General features: G+C 40.9%; 2 long non-coding RNA genes across 2 annotated transcripts in view; both read left to right on the forward strand.

The window, feature by feature from the left end:
• LOC148756087 (uncharacterized) overlaps positions 1 to 6,167 on the forward strand; it is a 97,192-nt gene extending 91,025 nt beyond the window's left edge. The window contains exon 3 of the long non-coding RNA XR_016018335.1: positions 6,054 to 6,167. This is a non-coding gene — a long non-coding RNA (uncharacterized LOC148756087). The remainder of the gene's footprint in view (positions 1 to 6,053) is intronic.
• Positions 6,168 to 6,756: 589 nt separating this feature from the next.
• The window catches only part of LOC141568260 (uncharacterized), a 28,538-nt gene continuing 9,601 nt past the window's right edge, over positions 6,757 to 25,693 (forward strand). The window contains exons 1-2 of the long non-coding RNA XR_012491356.2: positions 6,757 to 6,932; positions 9,207 to 9,311. This is a non-coding gene — a long non-coding RNA (uncharacterized LOC141568260). The remainder of the gene's footprint in view (positions 6,933 to 9,206; positions 9,312 to 25,693) is intronic.

Below are 25,693 nucleotides of genomic sequence, written 5' to 3' on the forward strand. Positions count from 1 at the left end.
GGTAGTTCCATTTCCAGATTTTTGAGGAACCTCCATACTGTTTTCCATAGTGGCTGCACCAATCTGCAATCCCACCAACAGTGCACAAGCGTTCCCTTTTCTCCACATCCTCGCCAGCACTTTTTGTTTGTTGATGATGGTCATTCTGACAGGTGTGAGGTGATATTTTATTGTGGTTTTTATTTGCATTTCCCTGATGGTTAGTGACGTTGAGCATTTTTTCATATGTCTGTTGGCATCTGTGTGTCCTCTTTAGAGAAACATCTGTTCATTCCTCTGCCCATTTTTTAATCGGGTTGGTTGGTTTTTTGGTGTTGAGTTGTATGAGTTTTTTATAAATTCTGGATATTAACCCCTTATCAGATGTATCATTGGCAAATATCTTCTCCCATTCAGTAGGCTGTCTTTTTTGTTTTATTGATGGTTTCCTTTGCTGCGAAAAAACTTTTCAGTTTGATGTAATCCCACATGTTTATTTTTTTCTTTCGCTTCCCTTGCCCGAGGGGATACATCAGTGACAATATTATTAAGGGTAATGTCTGTGAATTTACTTCCTGTATTTTCTTCTAGGATTTTTTGGTTTCAGATCTCACATTTAAGTTTTTAATCCATTTTAAATTTATCCTTGTATATGGCATAAGAAGGGGGTCCAGTTTCATTTTTTCCATGTATCTGCCCAGTTTTCCCAGCACCATTGATTGAATAGACTGTCTGGACCCCACTGTACATTCTTGCTTCCAGTGTCCATCGCTTTCTGAAACCTGTTGGAAAACTGAGTGACCGCAGTCATTCCTTGTTCATCTTAGGCCCACGTCTGAGTTCTGGGATGCCTGGTTTGCACGTAGTGCCAGCGTTTGCCACGTCTGGCATTTCTCTTGAGTAAGTGTCCCAGTTGAGATGAGAAATTGTATTTTCGCTTTACCTAGAGGTATATGTGAGTAGTCACAGTCACAGGGGGAAGGTGATAACATACGTGCTAGGGCCTGAGTAACTCTATTCAAAGGACTGAGACTCTGCCCCTGACATAAGGCATTTACAATACGGGCGAGAGAGACAGGAGGAAGGTTTCGGGTGTAAAATGCTCTGGGAGCAGAGAGGGAGGTGAAGTAAATCTTGATTAGAGGAATTCACCAAGGGGCTGAAGCAAGAAAAGGAGCCTGGTGTGGGGAAGAAACAGCATTGATTGGCCCATGAGGGAAAGACAGACAGACCAGGACGGAAGACTGGGGCATGTGCTAAGTACTTCGAACATGGATTAAGGAGTTTAGACTTATCGTGTGAGTAGCTGGGAGTCTGGGAGGTTTTTAGCAGGGAAGCTGCATGGTCAGATATATGTGTTTCAAGGCGCGCTCTCTTCCCACAATACCTGTATATTAGGGGAAATATTGCAGAATGCTTAGGAGGCTGCTGCTGCAGACGAGGGTGAGAAGAGAAAGGCCTTAGTTGGAAGCTTTTCATACCAGGTCCAACATGCACGCATGCAATCTTCTGAACAACCTTATGAGGAAGACATTATTCCTCCTGGTGGCGGTGGCGGTATTTTTTCAGAAATGAAGAACCAGTATTCAGAAGCTCAGTTACCTGCGTAGGGAACGGCCAACAAGTACAGAGCCTGGATTTGAACCCAAGTCCTCTATCACCCAAAAACCCTTACACACTCTCGTGTGGCACCAAGCTGTGTCGGGACAAGAGGCGAGCTTAGAGCCCACACACATTTTGACGTATCCAAATAGAATTCCCATTGAGTTATTTCAGGAAAACTCCACATGCCATTTCTGTTTTATAATGTACCCAATTCAGTAAAACTTTCTGATTTCCTTTTTTTTTAATTTTGAAACGATTATTTAGCGAAACACAAAGAGACTTCAAAAAAAAAGTCACACACACTGGCTGGATTTTAGGCCACCCATGAATTCACGGTGCTTTGGAACAAATTTCACAAACCTCTGGTGTGTACAACAGACCTGGTGAGTCCACGGGACAAACTGAAATAGAAATACTAGAATGTGGGGTAAAAGCCCACAGCCACCGAAGTCTTCTGAAAGGGACAATGTCCACACTGATAAATGGCTTCTTTCTTATCTTCCTTTCCATCACATGAGTGGAATGAAAAAGGAATAAAATATAAAAACAGCAACAACAGAAAAAAAAAAAATCAGTGCGTCTGAGATGGCAAGCTCAACAGGGAAGAAACAAACAAAAAAATAAAATCCTTGTATCTATAAACAGATTTAGAGCCTCAGGAAAGGCTGAAATGAACTCCCAACCAATGGCTTCTCCAAGAAAACTTCTCCAAGAAATTAATGGGAGGAATTCATGTCTACGAATCCGTGTCTCTGGGTAGAGAGAGAAAGACACATTGAACCCCTCGTGAAAATATTGATAGACATTCCAGAAAAGACCCAGAATCGTGATTAGTTAAAGCCCGGTTCCTGGTGAGGTTGGAGGATATTTAGTGCCTCTTCCAGAGGCCGCCCCGTGGTAGCCGTACGGGGAGGGATGCTGAGAGCACCTGTTTGTTTTGCTCTCATTACACAAGACTATATTTTTGGTTGGAACCATTAGTTCCAACAAATAAAATCCCTATTTTTATTCAAGTAAACATAAGACATGTTTAAATGATTCTGCAAAATGAGAATAAGCACCGAAGACAACAAAATTATGACAACAAATTATATCCACATTCTTTTAAATCTCAAGGAATATTTTTCCCTGAAACTAAATCATCTACAATACGTTTCCATTTTGGTAATGTGTGCATTGTTGGGGTTTCCCCTCCACCAACCTCAAACATCTTTTGAAAATAACACACTTTTCAAGAAGTGGCTCTAAAATGATAAAGGAAAAATATGCTTGTCTAACCGTAATTTTTTTAGAGGGAAAAAAAAAAAACGAAGCTGCTTTAAAAACTGAAAGACAAAGAAAGTATATTTCATGATAAATTATTCATTGCACTCATTTTGGATCAATATTTATAGATATTCACATGCTTTTTATAAAGCTGGGGAGATTCTTTTAAATGTCATAATTTCCTCCTCAAAGGCAATGTCAGAAGCTGCCAAAGATGAGCATGTGAGGCTCACGCCCTGTTTTCTCCATCTTTTAGCACAGCTGGATGCACTGTAGGCTTCTGCCGCTATCCTACCTAAACACCCCATTCCAGACCCACTGCATTCTGCCAAGTGGCTGCATGTTATAGGAACAAATAAACAGGTGGCCCTTTCCCACAGAGTAAGAATGGAAACTGGGGCCGGTACTCGAGTTCTCCAGAGTAGAATGTGGGGTAAGTAGAATTTGCATTCAGTCCCATGAACCCACATTCAACAAGCAATAAAGGTTCCTAGAAAGCCTGGGGGGCGGGGCCCTAGTTACACTTCATAGCTTTCTGGAGCACTGCTTCCTGCCTGTGGTCTGCTGGGGACCAGTCTGAAGATGAGGTTCAGAAGGGGGGGGGGGGGCGTCGAACCAGAGAATGCCTTGTCAATATCCAGTGTCGCCTGCTTCCATGCTTTGAAAATGACATGGAAAGAGTGGGGCTTTTTGTTTGGTTCTGGGGTTGTTTTGATTGTCCCCGCCTTCGTAATGCAAAGCAATTGGGTAAGTAAAAGGATTTTGGAAATTCTAAGCCTAGTGAAAAATCAAAGAGACCATCATCCCCGTTAGTATTGACTGCACACTTTTCTTTTCTGGGCATTGAACAGGGGGAGCCAGTAAAATTGTATAATTGTGGGTGGTTTTGTAGGAACCAAAAGTAAGGTCTAAATCTCAGAATCCAGGCAATCTCAGTGCAACCAGGTCCCCTTAGCTGGGTCTTGCAATCCTTGACTTTCCTGTGTCACAGATGGGGGTCCCCCAAAATAATGGCTGGGCCTTTGCAGAACAAGAGAATTCCGCAGTAAGGCCAGTGTTTACATTTGAAGGGGACCGTGAAAAGCTTCTGCGCCTTCTTTTCTTGGTCTTCAAACAATCACTTCATTAAAATGGTTCTTTTCAATAAATGCCTTGTTTTCCCAAGTAGTAACAGCAATTCAGTCACTGACTACATTAGAGTATGTCATCTAGAAGATGTTTTTTTTTTTTGAATGATTTGAGCTGCAGAATGCTCTGGCAATCTTCAGGTTGAAGGGTGTTGCATCATTGCCAGCAATCACAACTATCAAATAATACCTTTAGACAAAAAGCACTCTATGCAAACCTTGATACATATCAAAAGGGTTACAACAGCCCTTCTAGAAAAATGATTGATGGTAATCTGAGCACGTTTTTTGTTGTGTGTTTTTTTTCCCTGAGTAGGATACAGGCCATACGCACTCTAATGAATAAAGAACAAAGCATTTCAGTTATATTTATTTTCCAGTATATGGATCCATCCCCAATTGCAGTTGCTTTTTCCCTCTTTCTTGATCAAAAAGCACACACCAACTCGGGGCCAGTGCCAGCGCACACCCTTTCTATTTCTGTCCATGCCCCCTGTGTCTCCGGAGAGCAGTGATGTAGTTTAGCATCTTGCTTGAAGCCTGAAGCCGTTTCCTCAGAGTCTCCCTTACAAGACTCCAATGCCTCAGTGACTTTCTGCATGAGCAATTCCATCTTTGGGGCACGAAGATTGATTTTCTTTCTTCCTACAAGTGAAAGTCCAGAGTGTGTGCCCCCCTCCCGCCCCCCCACTACCCAGAGGGACCGACAATACAACCACCAGGATCAACTTGAAAAACTGGTCCAGGGGGAGCCTTCCCACCAAACTCTGTGCTTCTCACGAGGTTAAGTGCTCCCCGTCCCAATGAAGACCAGCCCCTGCGAACCAGAGTTCCCACAACAGCTGCTTGCTGAATTTGTGTAACCCCTCTTGTCCCCTGCATAGAAAGCCTGCACAGGGTGGAATGTGAAATGGGGGCCTGAAAAACCGCATCTTGGTGTAGGGCAGCAGAGAAAAGAACCAGGTCTTTGCTTGGTTAGGAAATCAATATCATGGCCATACACATACGTTCTCCTTACAAGTGTTATTTATGGCCGTTGTTAGCACTCGGGCTGCCTTAACATGTACATAGATTGCTTAAAAATAAAAGTTGTCCTGTTCAGAACTAGGAAAATCCCCTTTAAAGCAGGCTTGATAGACTTGGGAAAATAGTTGGATTTCCAATAGAAACAGCGGGGGAAATAGAAAAGGCAAGTTTCACTGAGCACTGACAGCAAATCTGTTTGCAAGAGGGTTACTTTTCTGCACTTTAAGAAAGTACTTTTCTGTTTTATGCAAAATATACAATCTGAATGCACAATGAGGTAGACCAACCGGATTCCACATACACCAGCAGTGTGGACCTGCAAACCTATCGAAAGAAGTGACGGCGTTATTTCTCCATGCATGAAATAATGTTATATTGTTTATTAATGGCAAAGTCACGAGAGGAACAATATGCTGTACCTCCCAAGCCCGGCCTCTATATGAATAAAAGAAATAGTAATAATTAGAAGAACCCAAACTGCAAAGGCACTCCACTTTTTGTTGTTGTTGTTTTGGTTTTTTGGTTGTTTTTTTGTTTTTTCGTTTTTGTTTTTTTCTTTTTTTCTTTTTTTGGTCTTAGCTAGAAAGTACAATTGTCATTTCCTTGTGATGGTTTGACTGACATTTTCCAGGATGGAAAAAAATAATGTGAAAAGCCACCTTATCCTTTGAAAATCGAATTAAGCAAACAAATATTGCCTTGAACTGAGGTGTGGAAATGGGTGATTTCACTTCTTTGAAATAACCCGTACAGTGAACTGAAATTTGATTATACTGGTATGCTATATGAAATTTAAAAAATTAAATTATTACAATGTGGTCTTTAAAACCATCATCTAGAACACATATCTTCAGAAAAATAAGTGTGATATCTTCTGATGATATATTAATATGAAATGTGATTTGTTTATTCACAAAATGATGTATTTTCTTCTATATTTTGCCTCCTATATTTTGAAGGTTTTTGAAGGTGATTTTCTCCTAGACAGTAATCGCCTTCATACTTTCTGGCACCAGTTAACAAGTATTATTTTTATCATTTCAAATGCAGAGCAATCATTTGCATCCTGTTTATCAAGACGCTCTTTGCGAAGTCCCTCGGATTGTCAAAGAAAGTCCACCGTCTGGCGACTTAGAATCAAATTCCTGTCAAAAGTTATCATGGAGGCACAGGACCTTATTAAGAAAAGTAAGTACATTTATCTTGAATAATACAAATAAATGAAAGAGCAGGGGAGATTCACTCACCCTCTCCTACCGTCATTTGCAAAAATCGGGCAAGCAAGCCACCACAAGGAGTATTGACTTAACAGCATCTTCCCTTTTTTGTTGGTGGTAGGGAGTGGTGATGAAAAGGGCAGATTAACATGATATATGTCAAATATTAGTAGCCTTTTAAGAAGCCATCGCCCATGACCCCTAACCCCTTGCAGATGGCAAAATCAGGTGCACAGCAAAGGGAATTAAGACGATAGTGTGTTGACAGGAGCGAGCAGCCCCCAGTTTTCATCCCACCAGACAACAGGATGACATCACATCTTTTCAAACTGACACATTAATGAATTTAGCAACACCTGAAATTTCTGGCACGGGACGCCTTTGACACTGGCGGGGTCTTCCGTGTCAGTAGTAACAGGGTTCTGTATCACGTCCCGACTCCATTTCTGATGGCAGAGTTGCCTTTCGGGCCCTAACAAGTTGACAGGGTTTCATTTTGCTTTCCTCTTTTAATGACATCTTCTTTGCAGGTGAACTGGAAATGTAATGACTTCCTTTTTTGTCTTGGAGGATTCCTAAATGTCATTGAGAGACCCAAGACGTCTCAATCTCGCTGGATGCAAACGGGGAGCCCAGGGTTTTTAAAGGTGAAGTGGATCTTGCTAATGAAGAAATATCACTCTTTGTGGGCCATGCAGCTTGTTAGTTCGAGGTAGGTGGGTGTCACAGGTTAGGGTTCAAGCATGACACAGGGTGTGACTCAGGATGTCATCTTTTATTTATTGGGCTTTTAAAAAACATAACTGAATGGTTGGGCAATAAAACAGGGAACGCTTTCTGCATTTGGGAGCGATCCAAAGGGAAAGGTAATGAGCTCTTGTCTCAGAAATCTGCGATGATGGGGTCCCAATTATGATAAAGTTCAAATATGTGAACTTTAAATACGTGAACAGTAAAGCCACACTGTAAATACAACTGCCTATTCATGGGGACCAGAAACTCAAGTTTTCTGTTTATCTGGGTTCTTCAGTCATTTGATTTTTCCCATGAGTGTGACTCAATAGTTACATAGTTGTCTCTTTGTTCCATTTCCCTTCTCATACACAATATAAAGGCAACAAATACAATACTTGTGGCTATCAGTAATTTGCACAACGGTCAAGCCCAAGATGGGGGTGGAGAGGAGTCCGCCCAGATTTTAAAACTTGGCAATGTTGGCACGTCCTACGCATTGAAATCAGTTAGCCCTTCCCCGTTTGCTGTCTTTTTCTGATATTACTCATCCGGCTGGTCATCATTTGGGGGAAATGTAAGAATGGAAAATCCAATTCACACAATGACATAAAATCCATTGTGGGTGAATAAAGCCAAACCTCCCAGCAAAACCCAACTGAACTGCGGAGAGCTTGACCACGCTGAAGGGGTTGAAGACGCCCCATCTCAGCTGTCAGCTCAGGGCCACCCTCAAATTACAAAGCTACGCCCACAGTAATGTCCCAGATGATTAAAAACGATGAGGTTTTCAGTCCCTCTAAGCTAAGGAGCAGACCGTATGTGCTTTGTGACACCATGCTTCCTTCCCTTCTTACCCTGAAATCTCTAATTAACAGGCCCCAAACTTTTCCCATCCAGCAGGTTCGTTTGAAAATGCAAGACCTAAGCATTTTAAGAGAGGGCTGGCCGGGCCATGCGGAAGTCACTCCGTTTCTCCCTTTTCTCCGGTTTAGAATCCACATAGTCCTTAAGTGTTAGGTCTGCCCCATTTCCCTTTATGGGACAAAAATGATTCATTAAGAGACGAGGATGGTTTCTCAATTAAAACGTTTCTATGAGTCATGGCCTGTATGTCATGTTAGGAAAAACACACAATTACATTGGGTTATAACAGGTAAAATAATGACTTTTTCACCTGTCAACGGCTCGCTTAAAATTCCCACACATGTAGGCTATTTCTGTTTCATCCATTCTTTGAATTTCAGCTGCTTTGCTTTTCAATGCCTCTGCTTCACTGGTGTCTCTTTTGTGTCTCAGGCTCTCACACTGGGTTCTCCCTCTTTGGTGCTGGCTTTCTTTTCACAGTGACATTTCAACATAAACAGTCAATATTCATTACCTCAAAGGAAGCTTCCCTCCTATTGCTGACCAATTAAATACCAGCTGAGATAGGCAGACAAAGGTAACACAAGCCCGGCTTCAAGCATACTTTCTGCTCCCTTCAAGGAAGAAAAATTGTCATCAAAACAAAGAAAGCTGGGGATTTAGGGACTATCTCTATCCAAGAGACACAATTCCGTGGGATATTATGGCTTCTTATCTTTTCATCTGGCATACTGCATTGTGGGGGGTTTTCTGTGGGGTTTTTTTGTTTTGTTTTTTGGGGTTTTGTTTTTTGTTTTTTTTGGATTTTGTATATGTTGTTTTTAATAATTCAGCACCATGCATCTTTGAGATTTCACCAAGAAGGACAATCAGCTCTTAATGAGTTCCTGACTGAAGAGGGCCATATTGGCATAGGTTGTTTACTCGGATGCTGGTGGACCTGACCTTTATTTTCTCCCTCTGCTGACTAATTCGATTTAGCTTGATTTCTGTATTTCCCCACCACACAAGGGCGACTCAGGACATGCCACTCAGAACATCTGTGGAGACTGAGCCTTTCGGGGCGAGCTCTGCACTGGATGGGGAGTTACTGGGAAAGGGAGTGAGACTGTCAGCTTAGTCCTGTGAGCTGCATGGACGGCCACATCAGGGAGAGAATGTTCTCATCTAGTTCCTTGAATCATTAAGCAGCTCAACTCCCTTCCCAACCCATCCCCTCAGTCCCCCACACACACCTACTCTCCCGGACACACTGAAAAATGTAGGGCACTTAGAAAACCGTTTTCTTGGGAAACCTGGAGAGATTTTCTTTTTTCTTTTTTTTTTTTTTTAAATAATTCTGCACATTTCAAACTATTTCTCTCTCTTTTTTTTTTTTTTCCCACAGTTGTGGGCAGCATGTATGTACCAAGCTGCAAGGCTTTTCCTCCTCATAAGTGAATTGTGCGCTGCATTGGGCATCGAGAACTTTCCTTTGTGAATCATCCCACAAGTAAGCCATTTAGTCTTTCATAAAATGTTCTCCTCTTCAGTTGACAAGAGAACCACATGGGGTGCTGATTTTTGTATTTGAAATGTAGCCTAGATTTAAAGAGCTGTAACCCAAACTGCCATCCACAAATTCACCATTTTCTTAAGGACTGATTTTGGTAACAATTTCTGTGCTAAGAATGACCTCAAAGGCAGAAGGTTGTCTGTAAATGAAGTACACACACCCCTTCATTTTCACAAACATGCACAGGCGTCCTAGCTTTGCCATCAGTTCCAAAAGCCATCACAGTATTCCTAAAACAAACAAACGAAAGTCACTCTGGATTGTCATCTCAATTTTCTGTAGGGATAGAGTGCAAATCAATGATCAATGCTCAAAGCAGTGTACATAGTCCATTATTTATAGGTTGTATCAGTCAGCTGCTTGAGAGAAGTGATTTCCGGTTTAACTTTCTAAGAGTCCCTCCCCCTTACTCTGCCTTGTGTTGTGAAAATGTAAGTGCAATTAATTCAGGAAGGTAAACTTCTCTTTTTATAAAGAAAAAAGAACTTTAGCTCATAGAAATAGTGGGTTTTGTTTTTTTGGTTTTCGTTCCTCCAAGCCAGAGTAGAAGAATTTAATCATCGGAGAATTTTATTTTCCATTTGTGCTTCCAGCAGCTAGAGGGCACAAAAGAATGCTTTTACCTTGCCTTGTCTTTTTTTTTCTAATCACTGAGTGGAACTATCTAGACTCAAAAATAAACAAAAATACAGGGAAGGCTGGTGGATTTTATTGTACTTTCCTTCTTCAGATGTCAATTTTTCATATTTCCTTTCCAGCAGAAATCCAAAGTTCAGCTGACAGTAATAGATTAAAAGTGAAATACAAGAATGTCGTCTTCCTAAAATGAAGAGTAAATCCCAAAGAATGAGAGGCTAGCATTTGGGCACAATTATTCCAAGTTTGGCCCAGAGTTCTGTTTCTGAACTATTTTGTAAAGCTCTTTGTACAAAGGCAGTGTAAACACATGTTTAACCTTTATCATTCCTGCATCTTAAATATTAATGTCGGTGGTAATTCTGCATTAAGAGCGTCTATTACTTTTGCACTAATAAGAGGCAAACAAGAATAAACAAGAAAGGCTTGGAGTAACTGTCCTGTCAATTAAGAAACAGTCAGTAGTACTTCAAATGAACAATTCCAGCGGATCTCTGCAAGTGGCATCAGAGTGGAGATGCATGCTGCAAAATTAAACTGGAAATCACTTCTCTCAAGTGGAGATGAGCTCCAACTCATGACTATAGATTTTGCAAACCATCCCCTACACACGTCTCTACGCCCCCATCTTGTAAAGCTAGCCACTCACTAGTAGAAGCAAAAGACATTCTTTTTGGACCATTTATTCGAAAGCATAATAGTTTGGCATTTTTCTGCAAGAAACACTAATAAACCTCAGGACGAGTTGCATCTGTTGCTAGAGTACAAGATGGGTTGGGTCTCAATAGCGTAATATATATAAACACTTTTTCCCCTAATGAACTGTGCCACCCCCTTAGGCATAAATGAGTTGGATGTGGGTAGAGTGCCATTTGCCAAATTGCAAATTGCCTACATTTATTTTGGGAGTGCACTAAACAGAGTGCTAATTGCCTTGTTTAGCACTTTCCTTTCTTTCATTTGCACTGGTGTAAAATCTTAGTAAATTAACTCAAGGCTTTTATTATGTAGGTAGCATTTGAACAACCAAGAATTAGTGAGGAGGCAGCATGAAAGGACTGATAAAACGAGGAGTTGGCTTTACCCATAATGCCATTTATATGTCCCTTGAATTAAAAGGATGGAATTAACTTTTAATCCTTGGGCTTTTTAAATAACTGATGTTAACGCAGAATGTATTACGCGGCCATTTTATTCAAATTTGCTCACTGAAAATGGGTAGAATGTCACCCACCATGATCGTATGGGGAGAGTGCAGCTCGCTGTGTGCGCGTACCCCAGTGTATATGTTAACATTCATTCTAAATGGCAATTTGCGTGGTTGCAGGCAATTGCATAGTCAAGATTCCAGCTTATTGTCAAAGACAGAAGATTCCAAAGTCATTAACAGCCACTGCTGTGCGGTCGCCTCTGTAAAATGCGTTGGGAGTCTCACTGCCATTGCTAATGGACAGGTGGGCACCTGAGAAAGCCAGCACCGGATGTAGCCTGGGCCAGAATGTGTGCTGGCTGTGGGACTGGAACGCAGAGACCACCTAGGCCTGAGAGGCTGAGGGGCTCACACTCGTACAGGTGGCCCCGGGTGGGGGGCTCATCCCGGGAGCTGTGGAATCTTGCAGATGCAGCACTCTGTGCATAAACAGAGATTTTTTTTTTTTTCCATTCTCGGTGTTCTTCGGTCAGTCAGCTCTTTTCATTAGGTTTTCCAGGTTCTTTGAAAACCAGGGATGCACCCTCCAAATTGCCCCTTCCTTCAAAAGAAAAGAAAATTTGTCATAAATGAGTTCAGATGAAAAGCGGTAAATCAATCCATTACCTTTGTTTTTTTCGTCTTACTTTTTCCTTTAAAAGTCATGAAAGTTGTAGTTAGAAAGCAGTCTGCCGACATGACAAACTGAATGAGAAAGTATATTTCAATCGCTTATCATTTTCATGAACCTCTCGTACATGGATAATCTGCCAGTAATCATAGGGACGCTAGAGAAGATGACGCCTGAGATGAGAACAAAGTCTCTGGCTTTTGAGACCCTCTCCAGAGCCTTTCTTTTTGTCCGCGCTAACTCTAGAAATGTGTTCTCAGGGGATGCAGGGGACACAAGTTTAATGGTCAAGACAGTGGCAATGGAAGAAAGTTTTGGCGGATGGCAAGGTGGTCAGAATTGGCTATGTATATGGTGAATGTCTTCGTGAATTCAGTGAGGGTCTGTGTATTTCCTAGAAATAGTTCCTAGATATCCAAGCAGTATCACAGGAACTTAACACGTTGCATACGGCGGGGTTTAAATCCCTCGTGAAGATTCTCGTGATCCGTACACAACGTGTTAACAGGTAATATGTCGATAATAAAAAGGATTTTGAAGTCAGGCAGACACATGCAGCTCCCAGCTGGTCCACCGGAGCTGTCATCGCTGGTAAGTGACCTCACCTTTTCGAGTATCTGTTTTTTCATCTCTAAAATGGGGTGATACCAGTGCGTAAATGCTGCTGTGAGGATTATGTGACAATGCGTAGTATGTACTCAACAAATGTTATTTCCCCTTGTGAGCCTCTTTCTATTTCTGTTCACTTCTAATCCCACCACTTTCAGTTAATGAAGCTTGGCTATTAGAAGATACAGTAATAACATTACTTTTGTTTTGCCAATATAGACCTTGACAATAGCACTCCTTTATAATAAATATCTGAGGAAAGAATAAATGAATGGAAAAAAATTCAGATAATATTTTAAGATTGCATCTGGAATAATAATAAATTCAGTGGGGATATTAGTCGCCAAAATTAATCCCCCCTCTTCCCACCCAGACTTAAAAGCAGCTGGCTGTAAGTATGTATATAATTATAGCAGCTGCTGGTGACATGTAGATTATATGAGAGGCTTCATGAGGAAACATATCTGTGAAGTTTCCAGGCCAGGATGGTTGGCGACAGCTCAGATGGCTAACAGGAATGCCACACACTTCTCTGGATGCCAGGAGGTCCACCTATCACTCAGCACCAAATTGTGGCGATGGGTAAGTTTTGCATGAAATGAGATAGGATTTAATGTGTTTCTGAAACTAATTTACTTGCCAGGGAAACAAATTGATGACTCAGCTGCTAAACTTGATCTGATTTCCCATTTAAATAAAAAGCATATTGGCCAAGGAAAGCTGGTGAAGAATGAGAAAGCTGAGAAAGGATATTTTAACCTATGGGATTTATTGTATGTCTTCATAATAGAAAGTGTTTCCTAATTTGGGCTGCTTGTCATTTTTCATGGAATGATTTAACGGTAGCGCTATGAAATAGTGCCACATGAAGTAACATACAAGGCTTCTCTCAGATCATATGATAATTCATTTATTGACTAAGCCTTGATTAAAGCTAACCTCTGCTGAATATTGGTCTTTAGATCCCCACCCCAACCCCCCAAAGAGAAACTGATTCCATAGTCTTCCGTGTCAGTGTTTAATAGGAGATTTGGCCAAATCTTTCAGAAATGCAATCTTTAGTTTTCCATGAGACTTTCACTAAGGGCAGAAGCAAAAGACTGCCATCTATTCTTTAGTTAAAGAAATGGAGAGACTGACAAACGATAGATGCTTCTGCCATTTCGTTCCAATGTGTTTTTCCTTCTGAAATCGTTAGGTAAACAGTCTAAAAAATCAGTCAGTTTGGCTTCAACTTATTTTAACAAACCTGTAATTTTTTTTATGGGTTTGCATTTTCGTCTCCAAAAAAGGTAACAGTAGTTCTTCTCCACTTCCTAGTTTTTCTACCCATCTTTCTTCCTTTCTTTGATCTAATCTGTGACATTATAATCAGATACTGTTAAAGAGGAACTTTAATGGGAAAAAGTTTTATTTTTTGGTTACTTTCCTATCACATTGAATCTTATGACTCCTGGGGTTCTGTCCTTTTTTCGTTTTGAAATATTCATAATTCTGATGACCCGTAATCAACTTCCACCTTGAATAAACTTGCCACATGTTTAATGAGTGTATAATGTAATTTTACTAGCTAACTGGCCTTGGTACGTGGAGTTTTTCAAAATCCAAAGCTACCTCAGACAATCAAAATGTGGGAAAACGCAAGCCACAGTTTGTTTTGTTGGGGAGGACGTCATAAACATGGCAGCACTGGGTTGGGATACAGAAGTGCTGAGCATGCTTTCTCAAGGAGGCCACTTGTCTTGCAAAAATAAATGTTGATGAAGAACAACTTGGTGTCAGGCTGCACTTACCTATTAGTTATCTTATTTGCTGTGTGACACAGGGGTAGTTTTCGTCCACTGGGAACATTCCAGACTTGAAAGCATAGCAGGACTGTGGACACTAATCCAGAGTAGAGCCTGAAAGACAGAAACGATATATATTAAGAGAAAGTCTTGTCTATTATGTTCTCAGGCTATACTCACAGGATCCAAACCATATATACTCTGTATACGAGTCCATGGGTTCGAGTCAATAATAAAAAGTCCCTTGCAGCCCCAGAAGTTTCCTAGGACATAGCTAACCAGGCATTTGGTAGGTGAGAGCCCTATACCAGAGCTTTCCTAAATATTCAGTCAATTGTGCTGATAAAATAATGTCCAGAGACAGGGCTAAGCTAGCAGGGTGGTCAGGATTGGTTCCAGTACTAAGGCAGAGTTCTCGCACAGCCTAATTTCCACGCGTGTGTGATAACACTGCCTATTCTGACTAGCAGGCATGAACACACTGTTAAAATGTGTCTTTAAAGTATTGTCATATTTTCCTTTCTATTCTTGGAGCCAAAGCTAAAAATATTTTGGTAATTTTTTAATAGGATTAATTGCAAAGACACCCTTTAACTAAACCTTTTGCTTTTAAAAAGTTTACTCTGCCTTTCTAGCGGAAATGTATACTAAGAGGGAAAAAAATCTCAAATGATGGAAGGCCTTAAACAAAAAGATTTAAGTGAGTCATGACTCTAGTAGGTAGTATTTTAATATTAAATAAAACATTTGATATAACCCAAAATGTTCAACTCAGAAGATGAAATGTCAAACAAATGAAAAGTATGTTTATAAAGATTCTAGTAATATATAGTAATATTGACTGTGAAAACGAGTATAACACAATTTACACATGAGATAATCTTGACTCTATAAGGAAGAACTAAATAGAAGGATAATTAGAAGAGAATGAACTGTATCAAAACAGTTACTCTGTTTGAGCTGGAAGCTAAGATTATGTGAACCTTTTTTTTTTTTTTTACTCTAATATACTTTCCCCCGTAGTAAGTACTTTTATAATTAAACAAAAGTAAATAACTGGGGGGAAAGAATGTTTCACACTGATTGTTCAGAGCAGTTTCTTTGTGGAGATGGGACCACAGTTAATGCCGTACAAAATGGCACCACCTCTATAGGAGCACCTGTCTTTCGCCCATCGCCTCTTTATAAGTCCAGAGAAACACAAGAAGCAGTGAACCGTGGGCTTGGACCCAAAGAGCAGACTCCTTTGAAGAACTAGAAACACTTCTGAAACATCTTTTTCTATCTGCTTTTTCTAAGTGAAAATTAGTATATTTTAAATTTGCAAAGGTCTTTGTCCTCGTACTTTATTGGGGAGTAAAAAATATAGGTAGAAAGGGATGGGGCAGGAAATCATAAAACAGATACAAAAACGAACAGAAAAACCATGTGCTAAAAAGTCAGTCTTCCTCATGACAAATTCCAGCTCCACGTACCACTTTCGTGCAAGGTTTTCGTTCACGTTTCTTTGCAGAAGGAGAACTCCCCGTAACTCCGCTCACCTTCTAGAATACGTGCCCTCATACACACACCCACTCACACAGAGCTGCCCGTATATTTGAATGTGCAATCAGCAATTCTGGTTTCCTTTACGAGCACACACACAGCCCTTTGTGTTCTTAAAAAAATGTCTCAAACCATAGTGGTGTGCGAGGCTTCTTTAATTCCCAACTCTCTTTCTTAATTTTCACCCATTCTCCAAGGGAAGGAGGCCAAAGCACAGAGATTAAGCCACTTTCTGAAGACCACAAAGTCAGCAGTGAAGGCCGGGCCAGAATAAATTCCAGCAGTGCTCCCTTGAAGGGATGCCTGTCACTTTTAATCTACACGGTTAGACGTCCCCCCTAAGCCCTAAGTCTCCGCAGTACGTATTAAATGAATATTAGATAGCACGCTCATTGGCTGAAGGTGTTAGGGTTCTCTGCACACCAGTCAAAAGAAAATTAAGCTGATTTGAAGGCAATGTGGTCTCTATTAGGAAAGGGTTAAACACAGATTATGCAAATAAAGATATTGTCATTTGTCGCCTCTGTTCCTTCTGAGGGCTGCTTTGCTGTTGTTTCTCTTCTCCTCCAATTGAGAGATTAACCTGGTCCCAATTGAAGTGGCAGGCCATATCCTACCTTTCCTTGATCTCACAGCATGGCTAATAACAGCTGGGGCCCGCCAAGCAAGCGTCTTTATTTTTTCTTGATTGTTCCAGGCTACACACCCGTGAACCTTCAGCATGTTATGTACTTAACCATGGTCAGGTTGATGTCATTATTTTCTGATTGTCCGGGAGCTCCCAGGGTACTGGCCCGTATTGACAGAGAAGGGCTGGCATGCTCTTTGTAGGGTAACCTTTGAAAAAGACGTCCCTCGACCACCTGCATGTTTAGCCTAGAGCTGTAACATTGCACTTGGCCAAGCGGTGCGCTTCAAAACACGTATCACCACCACTGTGCTAGTTCCTCTTGCTTTTTAATTTTCCCTCGCTCTTGTTAGATAAACCTTATCTGTGCCACAAGCAAATACTTCATGGAGCAGATTTTTTAAAGATCTTTGCAAGAAGATCTGGTGCGTATGGGTCACGGTGTGCTTTGTCTAAATCGGAGCACAGCTATTTGTTCGCTTCCCCACCCCTTTTTAGTGTTTTTTTTTCCCCCTCTTGCCTTTCCATATGTCTAGCTAACCAGCCAGGCTAGCCCAAAGCAGACGGAACCAGAGACATGAGCGCAGTGACAGAACAGAGGAGCGAAACGCCCCTCTGCGTGACCCATCTCCACACTCAGCTTTTACAGTCCTATAAAAATTGGTCTACTTGTTATCAGTTCCGACGGGAAAGCAAGCAACAGCGCGGGGCTGCCTGGGGCTTTCATGTAAGCACCCCAACTATCCCTGCTTACACTCCAGAGGATGGAAGACACCTATAAAGATATTAATTAGCCCCAGTTGTCACCAGATGTGGTTCACAGTCTCCGAGCCGGCTCTGAAACACTGGAGTTTTTATTAGGCGACGTAATGTTTATGGCTCTCATTACAGTGTGAAGACAAGATGGGGGGCACACAGCGCAGGGGGTAGGACGTCGTTTTTTCTTTGTTTATCAACTGTTGAAAATCCAAAAGACCTGTGTTTCAGAGTGTGCGTGGCATGTTAGCTTTGAAGAATTTGGCAAGAGTCTTATGGCGTGTACACTTTGAGCAAATCTCTTGAGTCACAGGACATAAAATGACTAGTTTTTAATCAGAAATAGGAGTTACATGTACCATACGTGCTTACTTATAATAATGTCAGCCTCGTAGCATTGCACCGTGCAAAAGAATTCAGTACTAATTATTATTGGACTGGGTACTTACTTATGGGGTCTCATCTGACAACAAAAGGAATTAATTCTTTATTCAAAATGGGTGAACGGGACTTCCTAACCATCAGGGCAGGCTGACCAAGAGAGGAAGAAGATCCAAAAATATCTTCTGAACACTTTCCTCCACGGCTGCCCTCCCAGCCAGCTATTGCCATGTCTCTAGGACTCTTAGAAAATACTTTTGCTAATCTTTCTCTCAGATAAAAAGAAAGCATAATAGCTAAAAAACCATGCTTAGAAAAAAAATAAATCTTAATTTGGGAAAGATTTGCAGACCAAAATAGCCACTCATGTCTCTTGCAATGTTTCTCTGACCTCCTTTTGAAGATTCCCCCCCCCTCCCGCCCCTCTAGTTTTTCTGACAGCCCCATGGAAATCATGGTCTGGGGTCCCCAAAAGGAATTCAGCTTCAGCTTGAATCCCCTGACGATTACATCAGTGCATCTGATTTTCAGTTTCATAAGATCTTTGGAGATTTTAAATGATATTCAGAAATATGCTGATGCCATCTTTAAAAGATTCCTTTTTTCCCATCTGAACTCTTTTAACAAAGGTATTACACTAAGTACAAAAGCTGTCCAATTTTTTTTCCAACCTTTTGGTTCCTCCTGAAACACAGTCATTTTGTTAGACATTGAAAATGTCTTGATTTAGTTGTCTTGCTATTTTGGGCCTGTCCTGCCCCCTGCAGTGGTAATAAGGATGGGGGTTCCTGCTGGGCCCTGAAGAATACCATTTCACGGCCGCCACAGAGCTGGCGGCTTTTATTTATGGAGCCAAGAAAATGAATGGGTATTAGTGTCCAAACATTTCAACATGCTCCCGCGGCCATGCACAAAAGGACTGATTTGCAGCAAATTTCCACTTATTTTCCAAAAGTATTTACCTTACCGAAGCTTGGCTGATCACTATAATGGCAGAGCTGAGGGGGAAAAAAATGACCATTTCAGAACCCATATGTGTGTGTGTGTGTGTGTGTGTGTGTGTGTATAAATATATATATGTATGTGTGTGTGTGTATATATATACATATATATACACACACACACACATATATGTATATATTTCTGAACCTTAAAAGTGCTCTACTTCTTCCAAATGGAGATAATACCTTTTGGTTGCTAGACTTTTATAGATATGTGGATACATCTAAGGTGCTAGGGTCTGGTCTTCTCATTGTTGATTTAAACAAGAAGAGACCCTGCCCAGCCCGAAGAAAGGTAGTTCGCGACGGCAGATATAGGTCAGCCATAAGAAAGTATGCTACGTGCCCAGGGTCGTTTTAGACACTCCTGGAGAGTCGACCCAGCATTTCAACATCGGGAGTTTAGTCCAGGAATTGAAGGCTAAACGTGTTCTAGAGCCATGTTTCCTATTTGACCTCAGGTTAATTCACTGATGGGCAATTGTGAAATGCTGAAAAAATCACGTTACCTTTTTGCATCATGCAAGTCACTCACTATGTCAGCAAATATTAGCTCAGCGCCTACTGTGCGCCAAGAAGTTGACGTCTTCCCCCCAGGGCTGCTACAAAGGGGCTTCAGAGTGGTTTCCCTCACATTTTCCATCAACCACCGCAGAGACCCCCACTTCTCCCTCCATTCTCCAGGCGCTGTCTCTGAGCAGAGCTGCTCTCTATTCTCTAAATAGTATATATATTTTTTTCACCTCTGGACCTTGCTTCACTCTGCTTAGAACACAAGGAATATCTTTTGTTCCAAATCCACAAATCAAAGTTCCTGCTCCTCAAATTCCATAAAGATCCATTCTCCCATGACCACCAAGTCCCGAGGTGGACATACAGTCTACGTTCTCTGAACTCCTCTATTATATTCTCCTGCTTTTGTGTTTATTTCTGTGCATGGACTTCTGGGTCATGAACCGTCTGAGGTATGAATTGATGCCAGTCGCATTTCCTAAGCCTTATATGCTCTTTGCACATAGTAGGTGCTTTCCAGAGGGGGCAGGGGGAGGCCTTGGTGAAAGATTAACTTTCCATGGTCTCATATAGCCCATCAGCCACAGGAGTCAAAGACCTTATAGACTCCCCTTCTTCCTGTTCCTCCAAGGCCCATGTTAGCTTTTCTAACACTTAGGCCACGCACACCACGGCTGCAAAGCTCCTAGCTGCCCTTCGCAATGGTCACCATTTTACTGCTCAAACGTCCATGCAGAACAGTACGACAGACTCACACCACTTATGTAAGTCCAGCTCGCAACTGCTTAAATGTTGCTCACCATCTAAGTAGAAGTTATTATAGTGTCGGAAACGGCCGCAAATGATAAAAACGAACAATGATTTCACCCCGACTCCACCAGTGACTAGCTGTACAAGTTTGGGCTGCTAACTTCATTTGCCATACCTCAGGTTCCTCATCTGTAAAATGGGGATAATAGCCAGAACTACCTCATCAAGTGACCATGTGGATTCGGGGCGTGAGCATCACGAAAGTGCTTAGACCCCAGACATTGCTCAACTGTTGAGTTCGATCCTCCAGGCAGAAGGGGCAGAGGTGGCAGGGAGAGAGCATGCCAGGGAGAGGAAACAACAAAGGTCCAGAGGCTTAAACCAAAGGGAAAGCCTAGGTCCATTCATTTAGAAAAGCGTGTGAGCTCAGAACCTCTCCTAAACTAAAGGGGGGTCAGAGTGGGTATCAGCCATCACACAGACCTTTTCAAAGGTCTCCTAGGGAGCAGTTTCTTCAGTTCACGGCACCATGACCCAAAGGCTGTGATTAAATACTATTATATTTGCTAGTGCTGCTTCAAATTAAATCTAGCCATTACTTACTACAACATCTCTTTCCGAATTTATTATTTCCTAGAAAAGCCTAAGCAGAAAGTTCAGAGAATTGGTAGGGCTGCCATGCTTACTGACCCTTTCTAGAAGCTCTTTCTCAAGTGATCTTACCTATATGGTATTTTTAAAGAAAACACCAGCATTTAAGAAATCAGGAAATGTTTTTTGTGGCACTTTATAAGTAATTTGTATATTGCACCAAAATCGGTGACGGTGACACAAAAATACCAGGCTAATTTTATTTATTATTATGACTATTACATTATTGATTTTGAAGAAATAGTCTAAACCTAGGTCAGGGTTTTCAATAAATATTTATGAGCAGCCTGCATCCACATTGTTCCACTTCTTTTACTTTGTAATTGTTCAAGTATTTTACTGAATTGAAAAATTTAAGAAATTTCAGAAACGAAATATCTTTTTCTCTTTCTCTCCATCCCCCTCCTCCATTCCGAAATGACAGAAACCAACCAGTAAGACACGGACATACACGTTTACCTTTCAGTACACGCGGTATTGAATGTGACGCAGCTCATGGAGGAGGAAGTGAGAGAGAAAGACAGTCAATTTCATAAGTCACCACGATCTCAAAAAATAAAAGTAATAATTATGAAACAAATAGCACCCACTTATTGAGCTGTATTACACAGAGCAGACCCCACAATTCTCACCAGTGAGGTGACCCCACCTTACAGACAAGGAAACTGAGGGGCCTCAATGCTGATAAAATTGCCTGCTTCACACAGTCACTAAAAGATGAAATGAAGGCCTGAAAACAGGCCACACGCGCTTCAAAATCCAGGCTTTACCCACTGACTACGTCGCTGTCTCCGGGAGAAACTCCTAGAAAACCTAAGTGTTTTATGCCCGTGGAACAGCTCACTGGCTAAAAGCAATTTAATGAACAAGGAATCCCTTGAGTTTTCATTAGTCAGAGTCAAAATAAATTTGAAGGGAAATGTTTCCTAAGGCTGAGTAGGACACCCACCGACAAAGCTCCTACGTGGCCTGGGTGCCTACGCGCCGGGAGAGAGACCAGTGCTAGACCCGCACGGCGCCCGGTTCAGGCCTTTACTTAGCTGTGTGACGCCTTAGCCTCCCTGAGCCTCCTGTGTAGGGTGGAGATAACGCCCTTCCTGTTTATTCCGAGCTGTTGACACGATCAAATGAGCTTGAACATATATACGAAGGTAGAGTAGACATATGCAGACTATTAATTAAAAATGCAATAATTGCCATCCTTATGTTCTCTGAACTGATTAGAGGACTGGTCTGGGTCTATCACCTTGAGGCCAACAGAACTTGGGGGATGCACGGAGAGGGCCTGAGGAATTCTCTAGCGGTTATGGAGCTATATACCTCGGCCTTCTGAATTAACCCACGTCCCTTCTCAGACCTGCCTTCAGAACATCTCAGAGACACAAGGCATGAGGGGACTGTGCAGAGTGAAAGACTTCAGGCTCCAAAATCAAGACATTTCCTGAGAAGGAGATAGGAACCTGATTCAAGGACTCTAAGACCCCTTTAAAAACGAAAGGTAGCTGGAGGCTATCTCAGAACAGAAAACATCTGACCGTTTCCTGTCTAAACTAAGAAACAGTCTGAGTGACAAGGTTAGTGGTGGTTCTGTAAAAACAATACATTTCTAATACAGGACAAGAAAAAAATAGAGGAACTTACTGGAAAAACTAGTAGTCTTCCTTTAGAAAGATACTGATTTTGTGTTATCTAGTTCCCATGAGTCAAAAGTCCTTTTTCTTAATCATTTTTTAATGTTTATTAAATTTATTGGGGTGACATTGGTTAGTAAAATTATATAGGTTTAAAGTATACATTTCTATATATTGCATTGTATTGTATGGTCTCCACCCAGAGTCAAAAGTACTTTTAAACAAAGTGAATAGCTTTCTTCTTTTTTATAACTTTTAGAGTATATTCAGATTTGGCCAATGATTGAAAAATACAGCCAAACCTGTTCAAGATCTCTTTTTTCAATCATCAGAAGTGAATCACATGTAAACCTCACTTATTAAAAGGTTTTAATCTTGTCATGTTAGTAAGAAGGAAATTCTGCTTTTTCTTTAGGTTAACAATTACTTTTATGGGACAATGGCCTTACATGCTATCGCATTAATTTTGCAGTGAATTACACTGCAGGTAGGTGGAATTACATTGCTTGACCAAAGCGTCTAACCTGGCCAGACCCTTCTTTGATGAATAGTTTTTCATTTGCAGGGCCTTTCAGATACAAAAAAAAAAAAAAAAAATTTAAAAACTGTGTTCAGAGAGGGAGAGGAGAGAGAGAGAGAGTCCATATAATAGCATTTTGTTACATATCTTTACAACTTAATTCTGGCACCCTGGCCAAGTGTTTGTAGGGCATATACCAGAAGTATAGAGCTCACTTGATACTTGCTTTTAGCATTAGATTCCAAACAACAGACACTCCCTTCAGTGGGTGGGAAACTGTCATGACTCCTGAGCAGGACAGATGACCTGCTGCTGCCAACAGGAGCGAAACCATCGTTGGAGAGAGTATTTATCTGTAACTAAAGAAAGTAAATGATGCTGAATTTTCTATGTGCTCATCCAGAAATTATTGAGACTCTACTATGTGCCTGGCATGACAGCGCATGCTGGAGACACGAAGATTTCCCAGACGAGGGACAATCGTAATACAATGTGCTGTGAGCTTCCAGACGAGAGAACACAGGGGCTAGGAAACCAGTTAGCTATTGGCAACGAACCCAGCCTGCAGCGGCGTGTGGGCGAAGCTGGCGGGGTAGTGTTAGAGAAGAGGAAATGAAAATGAAGGGTTATGGGCCGAATACTTCTCTAAGTTTGAACTACTTATTTTTCCCTCTCTTTCCTGTTTCCTGCTCCTGTGTTATCCGTGCACAGCCGCTCAATGTAACCTATGTAAGTGTTTTGATGACTACTTTAGAACACCAAAAAAAAAATAAAATAAGGGTGCAAGGATATCCAGCTAAGCAACCACTGCTGGAAGACATGAACTTTCTATTCAAACATGTTTTACTATACTTTTGATAATTGGGTTTTGCTTTCTGACAGGTACAGGAAATGCTAGCTTGCTTTACGGTTTTCGTTCACTCGTGACACGCTAATAATTACATCCTAACACATCAACATTTTTGTTCCTAAATGTGAACTTCTCTCAGTGATCTTCAGGCCACTCTACCCTTTATCCTGACTTCAACTTTCTACAACATAAGAAAAAATATACATTTAATCGGAGCGACGGTGAGCTACCGTCATGCAGTCGCAGCTCTGCCACTTACTGGGGCTGTGGCCTTGGGCTTCAGGTTCCATGTGTCATACACAATAAATGACAATACGTGCTAATAACAGTAGCAGCAGCAATAATAATGACAGCTGAGAGGAAACGATTCCACAATCCGCAGTAATATAAGCCCAGCTAAAAAGACTTGCCCCAGAGGAAGTTTTTATCCCAAATTTAATTTCTAGTTTTAAGAAAATCTCAGTTCAGAATCTACCTATTTGGTTGTAGAAACTGATTATTTTTGCAAAACATAAAACCTTAAAAATTCTCCATTTATCACCATAAAACTCAACTTGTAAATCAATCAATCTCATTTCATATAAGGAATTCCGTTTAGGCTGGTAGTTTAGGCTGGTTTATAATTGACTTCAAATTTGTGAGAGTTCGGGATGGGCTGGGACTCAGCCAATACATTAGCTTAGCCTCATTATGCAAATGACTGTACTTAGAATATGAGAAAGAGCAGGTTTCAGAGGGGCTGGCATCCAGATGTTTAAGGCAGCGTTGGCAAGGGGTAGACTGGCCGGGGGGAGGGGGCAGGGGAGGGGAGGTGCTAAACCCTAAGCAAAATTCTAGCAAATCACATACAACAATGCATTAAAAAGATGATACATCACAATCAAGTGGGGTTCACTCCAGGGGCACGAGGATGGTTCAACATACACAAATCAGCAATCAATGTGATACGCCACGTAAAATAGAGATAAAAATCATGATTCTATCAGTAGATGCAGAAAAAGCATTTGACAAGATACAACATCCATTTATGATTAAAACAGTTATTAAAATGGGTATGATAGGAAAATACCTTAACATAATAACAGCCATACATGACAAACCCTCAGCTAATATCGTAATTCATGGTGAAAAACTGAGGCCCTTTGCTCTACATTCAGGAACACGACAGGGCTGTCCCCTATCACCTCTGCTTTTCAACATAGTGTTGGAAGTCCTCGCCAGAGCAGTCAGGCAAGACAAAGAAATAAAAGTACTCCAAATTGGGAAGAAGTTAAATTATCACTTTTTGCAGATGACATGATTCTTTATATGTAAAACCCTAAAGACTCCACCAAAAAGCTATTAGAAACAATAAATGAATACAGTAAAGTTGCCAGCTACAAAATCAACATATAAAAATCCATTGCATTCAGGAGAAGAAATTAAAAGAAAAATTCCTTTTGCAATTGAAACAAAAAGAATAAAATACCTAGGAATAAACTTAAAGGATGTAAAGGACCTGTACACTGAAAACTATAAGACATTTTTTAAAAAGAAATTGAAGAAGACACAAAGAAATGGAAAGACATCCTGTGCTCATGGATTGGAAGAATCAACATAGTTAAAATGTCCATATCACCCAAAGCAATATACAGATTTACTGCTATCCCATCAATATCCCAATGGCATTTTTTAAAAGAAATAGAACAAAAAAATCATCAGATTTGTATGGAAGCACATGAGACCCCAAATAGCCAAAGCAATCCTAAGAAAAAAGAAAAATGCTGGAGGTATCACACAATCTGACTTTAGCTTGTACTATAGGCCAACAATAATCAAAACAGCATGGTATTGGCAGAAAAACAGACACACAGACCAATGGAATAGAATTGAGAACCCAGAAATAAACCCACATAAATATGGGCAGATAATTTTCAACAAAGGAGCCAAAAACATACAATGTGGAAAAGAAAGCCTCTTCAATAAATGGTGCTGGGAAAATTGGAAAGCCACATGCAAAAGAATAAAACTAGACTGCTATCTGTCACCGTGTACCAAAATTAACTCAAAATGAATCAAAGACCTAAATATAAGACCGAAAGCTGCATAGAAGAAAGCATAGGACTAAACTTATGGACCTTGGGTTCAAAGATAATTTTATGAATTTGACTTCAAAGACAAGAGAAGTAAAAACTAAAATAAATGAATGGGACTATATCAAACTGAAAAGCTTCTGCACAGCAAAAGAAACCATCAATAAAA

Source organism: Rhinolophus sinicus, chromosome 13, assembly GCF_057876585.1.
Source record: "Rhinolophus sinicus isolate RSI-liver-muscle chromosome 13, RSI-T2T, whole genome shotgun sequence".
NCBI lineage: Eukaryota > Metazoa > Chordata > Mammalia > Chiroptera > Rhinolophidae > Rhinolophus > Rhinolophus sinicus.